Below are 9,915 nucleotides of genomic sequence, written 5' to 3'. Positions count from 1 at the left end.
TTTTTTTTTGTGAATCTGGTATCTAGAACAGCATAATCTTGTTTAGTCTAAAAATCAATAAAAACTATAGATAGTTTGTATAGCCAAAGGCATGAAAATGAACATTGGCATTTAGCACTCTGTTTGAGAGTTGTGCCATGAGAGAAGTATTTCTCTGAAATCAGAAATATCTGGGAAAGTCTGCATGTTATGTCCCTCCCTTTGAGATTCTTAATGCAATTAGCATATTAAAGGCTCTGAGAGCTCTAGTAAAGAAGTGCTTAATAAATAAATGTGAACATGAAATATGTTTTCCCAGAATATCTGATCATATCCTGTAATGGTGTCCACTTTGGAAATATTGAGCCACACACATAAGCCAGGGAATTATCTCAGGACCCAGGCTCCACAAGGGAAAGCACTGGCATCTCACTATGTGAGCTGTCCTCCCAGGTCTCCAGAAGGCTGGACACTCTGTCTTGATGGAACATGCACAGTGCAGGGCTGGAGGGAACATAGTAATCGTTTGTATTTTCTAACTCTCGTAACCTGTGCTTTTTACCTCTACAAGGTACGAGGGGAAAGTATTACTATTTTCATTTTGAAAATGAACAGAAGCTCCAAAAAAAATGTGTGTTCCTAGAAGATCCAGAAGTGGATCTGTAGCCTTTGAGCTGCAGAGGCTGCTAGTAATTGCTGAGTCCCTGCAGTTCCCAACTGGGGCCCTGTCCTGCCAAATGTGGGTACAGTGTGGCCTCCTGGGCCTGCCCACCAGAATCCTGTGTCCTGAATCCTAGCTGCATCTCCTCGGCCCTCCCCAGCAGAAGCACCCCCACGGGGCTTCTAGAACATCCCTCCCTGCTCCACTCAGGGCTCTGCCAGGATGGCCTTCCTGCTTTCCAGAAACCTTTGTTCTATGGAAAACAAGTGCTGTTTTCCAGAACCAAACCTCTAGGGAGGTGAGGGGAAGCTAAAATCCTAAATACAGGATGAGGATCAAAATTGCTCCCTGACCCTCACTTCCTCTTCAGCCACCAAAGCCCACCGTGTGACTCAAGAGAGGAAGTGGCCGGGACTTTAGAAAGCAGGTTTACTGAGAAGAGATGTTACCAATAAACATAACATGCAAGTGGCATGCCTCCTGCTCCCAGAACCACACAATAGTGACTTGTCTGCCACGTTGCCTTCAGGGACCCAGGAGGAGGAAATGGCCACTCTCTTATTTTAAGGAGGTTCTGTGTGAGGGCAAAACACTGGAATATAATGAGACACTGGATGTTGCTATAAAAACTAAACATTTGACCCAGCAAAGAGCCCCTTTCTGAAGACCTTGATGTTTATCTTCCTTTCTAGTGATGTCATAGCCCTGTTTCCTCAAAATGGTCAGAGAGGAGGGCACTTCTTTAGTGGGGAAGAGATGAGAGAGAACAAGGGATTTTTGTAGTTGACGTCGCTTGTCTGACTGGTCTCACCAGAGAATGGAATTTAGTGGTGCCTACAGTTAGTTCTTCCTTCCTGCTTAGCAATTCTTCTTGGTACTAAGAACATTAACTGAGGCATTAAGTTCTTAAAGACTTTCCTCAGTGGCCAGGCCTAGCTGCTGCCATGGATACAGGAGTCTTGTAAGTCACTCCTGACTGCTGTTAAAATCTAACCATAATCTGTAAGGGGAAAATAGTCTCAGACATTCACTTGTTAGCCTGAATTAGTTTCTCCAGCTCGATCAGATAAGTTCAAGGAATCAGACATGGACACAAGACAGATTTGATTGGGAGGGAGGTTAGAAAAGCATGGAGTGGGTTTCCTTGGAGGATCCATGGTAAAAAAAAAAAAATAAAAAAGAAAGAAAAGAAAAGAATCCACTTCCTAGTGCAGGAAACACAGGTTTGATCCTTGATCCAGGAAGATCCCACATGCCTCAGAACAACTAGGCCCACGCACCACAACTATTGAGCCTGTGCTCCAGAGCCTGTGTGCCACAACTCCTGAAACCCACGTACCCTCGAGCCTGGGCCCTGCAATCAGAGAAGCACAGCAATGAGAAGCCCATGCACCACAACTAGAGTGTAGCCCCTGCTCCCCGAAACTGGAGAAAAGCCCTCACGGCAGTGAAGACCCAGCACAGCCAAAATTAATCAATAAGAAAGAAAACATGGAGCACATCCAAATGGTGGGCCCAGGAGGGACCCCGGAGAAGGACTGTAATCAGCCTGGTGCCAGCATAAGAGCCCTCTGTGCTTGAGGCAGACCTAGTGAAGGTGGGAGGAAAGGAGAGGTATGCTTTGTCTAGCTGTCTTTTATTGAAACAGATTTGCCATGTAGCATTGTGTGCATGTGTGGTGTACAACATGTTGATTTGATACATTTATACAGCGTGATGTGGTTGGTTGCCATGGTAGCTATCACATCACATAATTGTCATGTCTTTATTGTGATGGGAATGATTAAAATCTAGAGCACGTTTGATTTATAATACAATGCTTTTTGTTGTCTCCATTCACTATACTGTACATTATATCTCCAGGACTTAACCTACTAGTTGCAAGTTTGTACACTTTAACAACATCTCTATTTCCCTACCTGCCACCCTTGGGAACCACCATTTTACTTTCTGTTTGTATGAGTTTGGCCTTTTAGATTTCACATATAAGTAATATCATAGAGTATGTGTCTTTCCCTGTCTGATGTACACCTGTTAGAATGGCTATCATCAGAAAGATGAGATAGCAACTGTTGTCAAAGATGTAGAGAAAGGGAACGTGTGCATACTGTTGATGGTAATGTAAACTGGTGCCACCACTATGGAAAACAGTATGGAGACTCCTCAAAAAGTTAAAAATAGAACTACCAGGTGATCCAGCAAAGCCAATTTTGGTTATATATCTGAAGGAAATGAAAACAGGATATCAAAGAGGTCACTGCCCTCCCATGTTTTTTGCAGCATTATTCACAATAGCCAAGATAGGAAACACCTGAAGATTCATTCGTGAATAAATGGATAAAGAAGATGTGGGATATGCATTCACGGGAATATTATTCAGTCACGAGAAAGAAGGAAATCCTGTCACTGACCACACTTGAATGGACCTTAAGGATGTTGCACTGAGTGAAGAACGTAGAAAGTCAGGTGAAGAAGCAGGCAACTCAGCCTCAGACCGTGCCTCCACCCTCAGGTGGAGCACAGATACTGTCCTGCTGGAGGAGCTGAGAGAAGGTGACAAGGACAGTCAGGACGGAGGGTTCTTCTCCAGATTCTGTCATCACCAGCTCGCTGAGCAGCCTGGGACGATTGCTTAACCTTCAGGACAGTTTTCTTCTTGGGCTAGATCATCTCTAAGGTCACTTTAAGCACTAACATTTCATGATTAAAAAAAAAAAAATCAGGACCCTTTTTCTTTTCTTTCCCTAGATTTGCATTTTTATTACATATTCACCTCAGCCAAATTTTATAATGGAAAAAGTGAAGGACCCCACTCACCTCCCCAGCCCCACTTTCCCCAGGTTGTTGCCCCTGCAATTTCATTTCTGTACATTGAAAGCATTTAAAACCGTGGGTTAAATTTAAAACTGCTGATGCTGCTGCTAAGTTACTTCAGTCGTGTCCAACTCTTCGCGACCCCATGGACTGTAGTCTATCAGGCTCCTCCATCCATGGGATTTTCCAGGCAAGAGTACTGGAGTGGAGTGCCATTTCCTTCTCCATCAGAACCACATGGCTTTGCTTAAATCCATTCCGTGCTTCTTGCCAGCTCTGGGAAGTCAAACATAGTTTTCCTCTCCTGTTCTTGTCCTAATCTGTGAAATTCAGAAATGGGAATGTGTATGTTACTTTGAATTGACACATATAAACACAACAATGCTTGATACCTAGTGTTCCATGCCTGTTAGCTGTTTTCCCCACAGCAGACTTCTGCCTAAAATAAGGGAACTATAGATAGAGTGGACCTGGGTGCTACCTGCAAGGAGCTCAGAGTCTAAAGTCAGCCCAGGCAGTTGTCAGGACCTACTCTGTGTCTGTGGACATTTTAGAAACAAGGAAATTCTGGATAGAGCAGTAAGTAAGTAAGGAGCTGCCAGGACAGGCACAACCCATACCGTAACGTTACAGTACCAATCCCTTCAGGCAAATGAGTCCTCAAAAGAAAGCTAGACAATCTATTTAAAAATCTGAAAATGGCATTGCCAAGAAAGCAGCAGAAGGAAAAACTGAATTTCCTATTAATAGTGATATTTTTTCAGAACTCCATTCCAGGCAGAAATTCCCAATTGGGCATCATCTGGCTTTGAATACTCTGCCCCAGAGAAAAGCAGAAATGCTTCTTGACACAGAGAACAACAAAACCCCTCCTGTCCCCATTTACCCCTTCTTCCCCTGGGTGATATCCTGCCTTCTTCAGCCTCCACCCAAAATTGATTTGAAGATGTTTATTATCTGCTCCCCAGCAGGTCCCCAGCCTGCATGCACATTATCCAGCTTCTCTGGTTCATTATCACCACATCTCACCCCTGGACTGATTCAGTGGCCTGTGACTTCTGGTTCCCAGTGTGCGCCATCAGCCGGGATCCACTGAGGCTTCCCCCTCAACCCCTGAGGCTCAGCTGCCCCTTCCTCTGAATCTTTCAGATATATACAGGTCATAGGGGTACATCAGGAGCTGGCAAGAAAGGCATGGGCTTTGGAGTCAGGATTTAATTTCCATAGGCCTCAGTATTCTATTTTCTAAAATGGGCTAATAATAGCATCAGCCTCATAGGCTTGCAGTAAAGACTAAGTGAGATGAGAATGTCGATAAAATGCTTAGCATTATGCCTGGTATATAGATGATGTTCGATAAAATTAATCTACTTGTCACTTCCTGCTACAATTATATAATATGTTTGTCAGCCTGTCTGCCTCACTAGACTGTGAGCTCCTCAAGGGTAACAGCAATGTCTTAGCTATGCCATCTCTGTAACTCTCACTGTCTGTGGCTCCAGACTCTAGAACAGTGGTAGTATATAATAGGAACCCAGGGTATTTGTTATCTATTTCAATAATAATGCTACATAGTGAACCAAAATTAAAACAGTCATTATTTAGCTCGATTCAGCAGTTAGTCTGTTTAAGCCAGGCTTAGCTGTGTGGTTCTTCTGCTTTGGGCTGGGCTCGGCTGCAGGTCATGTAGGCTTTGATCTGTGGATGGGGGAGGGTTGGGGAGAGTAGGGGAGGGTGGTGGCCATGTCTCTCGTCAAGTAGTAGCTGAGTCTGGGCCTCTGCACATGGCATCTGACAGGGTGCTCAGAATGGAAGAGTGAAAAGACTCTTGAGGATCTGACTGAAAACTTCCATTGTCACTTCCACCGCATTCTGTTGGCCAAAGCAAGTCACAAGGTCAGCTCAGGTTCAAAGGATAGCAAAATGGATTCCGTTATTCCATCCCGTAATGAGAAGAGTGGCAAAGTCACATTTTAAAGGGCATGGATTCAGAGAAGAGTAGAGACTTACCACTGTTTTTGCAATTTGCTACACCCAGTTTTTCAAATGAATGAGGTTAGTTAGGGAGAGAAGAATGAACCAAAAAGGCAATAAGAAGAAAGGTCCAATTTAAGTCATGGGCAAGGACACTTACATTCTAGGTTGTTCAATATAAGCAAGATGAAAATTGACCTCTCAAACCATTAAGTAGTTGGGTGCTCTCTAAGGTACAGTAAAGAGAATATGTGCCAATTGGGGGATAAATCAAGATGCTCCTCTCCCAGTGTCTTGGAAAGGCAGATGAACCTGGATTTATTGAGGACACTCAGTCTCCTGACAGCAGTATAATTACAGACTCCAGCATCATTAATCAGCAACTGCTGACCATCGAGGGAGTCTATAAACCTCTAGTTCTCTCTGTTCCAAAATTGATTTGACTTAAAAACAATTATTTAAATTCAAAATACTTGCACACTTAGCTTAGAAGAAAGAAGGGAAATATTGAAGAGAGAAGTTTGTGTGTTTTTTTTAAATTAATCTCCATCTCTAGAACATCCTTTATTAGCCTTTCAATAATTTAATAAACCTTCTGTTACTCACACATACACAAATTCTATCAGAGAGACTCTCACCAACACCAAGTAAAATGGATTAGGAAAGTCCCCATTGCACCTACTGCAGGAAGTCTGTCATCTCCCAATATGTGTGTGAATTTCCAAGGGCAGGGGCTCACATCCATCTTGTCATTCCTTGCTACCAGCTATTTCGTCACTGTCACCAAAATTCATGCAGTGCCCACCTCTCTCCTTTCTTAAGATGTCCTGGAACGGTGCTAAAGACTTGTCTTCATCTCCTGCAAATTTTTTGTACACAGGCTCATGTAAGAGATTTTACTTAAGGTTTTGTGGCTAAAGGGGGGATAATTATAGCACAGAGTAGAAAATAAATTCACTGTCAAGCAAACATCACTGTTCCTAATTTTGATAGCCTCTACTTATCAGCGGGGCTTTTCTTCCTGCTCTGTCTTCCATGCTCTCCAGCCTCGTGGCATATCACTGTGCTCTGGGCTCTCTCAGAGCTCTTTCTAGACCCCTGTGCCATCTCCCTCTGGCTGTTCTTCTAGCCTCTCATCTCCTCCTCCTCCTAGATGCCAACAAAATTTTAACAGTTCTTGATTCCAAAAGCTGTTTAGGCTTATTTTATTTCACCCTGACCCATCCTGCTCAAAATTCTCCAAGCTAGGTTTCAGTGATACATGAACCGAGAACTTCCAGATGTTCAAGCTGGATTTAGAAAACGCAGAGGAACCAGAGACCAAATTGCCAACATCCGTTGGATCATAGAGAAAGCTATGAAATTCCAGAAAAACATCTACTTTTGCTTCATTATGCTAAAGTCTTTGTGTGGATCACAACAAACTGTGAAAAATTCTTAAAGAGATGGGAATACCAGACCACCTTACCTCCCTCCTGAGAAACCTGTATGTTTGTCAAGAAGCAACAGTTAGTACTGTTCATGAAACAATGGACTAGTTCAAAATTGAGAAAGGAGTACATCAAGACTGTATATTGTCACTCTGCTTTTTTAGCTTCTGTGCAAAGTACATCATGCAAAATGCAGGCTGGAATCAGGACTGCCGGGAGAAATATCAATAACCTCAGCTATGCAGATGACAATACCCTTATGGCAGAAAGCAAAGAAGAACTAAAGAACCTCTTTGATGAAGGTGAAAGAGGAGAGTGAAAAAGTTGGCTTAAAACTCAACATTCAAAAAACTAAGATCATAGCATCCGGTCCCATCACTTCATAGCAAATAGATGGGGAAAAAATGGAAATGTTGGCAGATTTTATTTTCTTGGGCTCCAAAATCATTGCGGATGATGACTGCAGCTATAAAATTAAAAGACACTTGTTCCTTGGAAGAAAAGCTGTGACAAACCTAGACAATGTATTACAAAGCAGAGACATTATTTTGCCAACAAAGGTCTATCTAGTCAAAGCTATGGTTTTTCCATATGGGCTCCCCTAGTGGCTCAGACGGTAAAGAATCCACCTGACATGTGGGAGACCTGGGTTTGATCCCTGGGTTGGAAAGATCCCCTGGAGAAAGGCATAGCAACCGACTCCACTGTTCTTGCCTGGAGAATCCCCATGGACAGAGGAGCCTGGCAGGCTACGGTCCATGCTGTCCAAGAGTCGGACATGACTGAGCAATTAAGCACAGCATATGGTTCTTCCAGTAGTCGTGTATGGATGTGGGAGCTGGACCATAAAGAAGACTGAACACCGAAGAACTGATGCTTTCAAACTGTGGTGCTGGAGAAGACTCTTGAGAGTCCCTTGGACAGCAAGCCGATCAAGCCAGTCAATCCTAAAGGAAATCAACCCTGAATATTCATTGGAAGGACTGATGCTGAAACTGAAGCTCCAACACTTTGGCCTTCTGATGCAAAGAGGGAGCGCTCACACAGAGAAAGTAGAAAAGAAGGTAATATGAAGATGGAGGCAGAGACTGCAGTGATGTGGCCACAAGCCAAGACTGCTGGCAACCCTCAGTACCTAGAAGAACTGATGGACAGATCTCCACAGGGCCTCCAGACAGAGTGTGGCTCTGTGATAGTGATTTTCAATTCCTGGCCTTCAGATCTGTGGAAGAATAAATATCTGGGCTTTGGCTTTTCAGCAGTCTTGGCTTGAGGCCACATCACTGCAGTCTCTGCCTCCATCTTCACATTGCCTTCTTCTCTGCTTTCTCTGTGTGAGCACTCCCTCTGCGTCTCTCTTATTAGAACTCTCGTGATTACATGTGGGACCTGCTCAGATAATCTCCCCATCTCCAGGTCCTTAATCACATCTGTAAAGTCCTTTTTTACCACGCAAAATAACATCCACAGGTTCTAGATCAGGATGTAGATATCTTTGAGGGGCTTTTGCAGCCTGCCACACAGTCTGTCAGGATTCCCAGGAATGGGGTCAGGATAGGAGGAGGAGGTGGGATTCTGACCTCAGGGAGAGCAGGTCCAGGGGAAGAAAGGGTATCTTGATTAGACTAGGGCAGGGCTCTGTAGTTTCCTGGTGTTGGGGACACTGTCCCAACCTAGCAGGAGGGACCAGCTCAAGACGGATCCACTTGTCAGGGAAGGAGTGGTCAGGACACAACCAGAGGCCAATCACTGCCCAGCCTCATGGATCTTCCATGGTCAGTGGATACCTACAAGCTCCCAGAGTCACATGCTTTGAGTTAAAAGGGAAGCAAAAAGTGACCACCACATCCTTCATGCCCACCTTGGACCCCAGTGAGAGCATCTGAGATCTCAAGGAAGGACAAAGAGCCAAGTTTAGCTCCTACTGTGTGTCAGGAATAGAGCCAGGCTCTCATACCTAATCTCATCTACTCCCTAGGAGAAGCTGTATTAAGTTCCCTTTACACCTGTAGCTCAGAGAGGTCAAGCAGTTTGTTTACAGTTGCACAGCAGATGTGAGTTCCATGGAGGTGAAGAGCTTGAATACAAGCTGTACAGAGCTGGATTCACATCCTGGCCCTGTACTTTCTGGGCCTTGAACACAATCCATTGGCACCTGCTCCTTCCTCTCGAACCCCAGGGACACTGCTGCAGGAAACATCTACCTCATGGGGTCAATTGTGAATGTAATTCGAGTGCTGAGCTTAGTGTTTGGCACAAAAATGCCCAGATAATCAATATTAATATTCCCAGCCCAGCCCAGGTGCAGAGAGTCCAGGCTCCTTCCTCCCCTGCCCGGTGGGAGGGTCTGCCCAGTGAGAGAAAGGCCTGAGACAGGCCTGCAGCCCCTGAGCAGGCCTGGGTTGGAGGACAGCTTCCGTACAAGGAACACTTGGGTTTGCAACAGCTGGACTCTGCTAGTCCCTGCCCATCTGCTTCCCCAACAAAGGACAGGGCAGGGAGGCTTCAGGATAATCCCCTGTTTGTTCTCCACCCCGTCACCAACACGGGTTTCAGTGCAGATGTGAACAGCCCCAGCCTTGCCCACAGTGCCAGCTGCAACCACAGAGCTGGCAGCCAGACTGGGAAAAGCAGGGGTGACCCCATCCCCTACCCTGGGCCTTCGGGGGGTTTTGCCTGCACAAGAACCCCTTTCAGAGCTGTGAGTACGGTTACAGGACAGGCCTGTAATTGTACGAGTTGTTTTAAAGTTTTGGCAAACATAACTGGCCCAACAATAGCCAGACTAACATTGACTCTGGAGGTCAGCAAGCCTGGGGCAGCCACAGGGAGAATACAGAGGCCTGGCCTGAGCCACCTCAAGTGCCCAAGGCCTGGTGGGAGTGAGCAATGACTCCCATGGGCCATGCTCTGGACACACTTCATACTCCCTTAAAAGGAGGGAATCTGCCCTTAATTGAGCACCACTGTATGCGACCCCCTGTCTTCCCCATCAAAGGAGAGGGGCTGGTGCTCTGTGAAAAAGCCCAGGCTCTTTTCAAGGCCGCTGTGAATTTT

The 9,915-nt window shown here is 45.1% G+C and overlaps 1 long non-coding RNA gene across 1 annotated transcript in view; it reads right to left on the bottom strand.

Annotated features, from left to right (window-relative positions):
- Positions 1–3,498: 3,498 nt before the first annotated feature.
- The window catches only part of LOC138077193 (uncharacterized), a 35,758-nt gene continuing 29,341 nt past the window's right edge, over positions 3,499–9,915 (bottom strand). Inside the window, exon 3 of the long non-coding RNA XR_011144695.1 lies at positions 3,499–3,774. This is a non-coding gene — a long non-coding RNA (uncharacterized lncRNA). The remainder of the gene's footprint in view (positions 3,775–9,915) is intronic.

This window comes from Capricornis sumatraensis, chromosome 3, assembly GCF_032405125.1.
Source record: "Capricornis sumatraensis isolate serow.1 chromosome 3, serow.2, whole genome shotgun sequence".
In the NCBI taxonomy this organism is placed as follows: Eukaryota; Metazoa; Chordata; class Mammalia; order Artiodactyla; family Bovidae; genus Capricornis; species Capricornis sumatraensis.
This window is presented reverse-complemented; position numbering and strand designations above follow the sequence as displayed.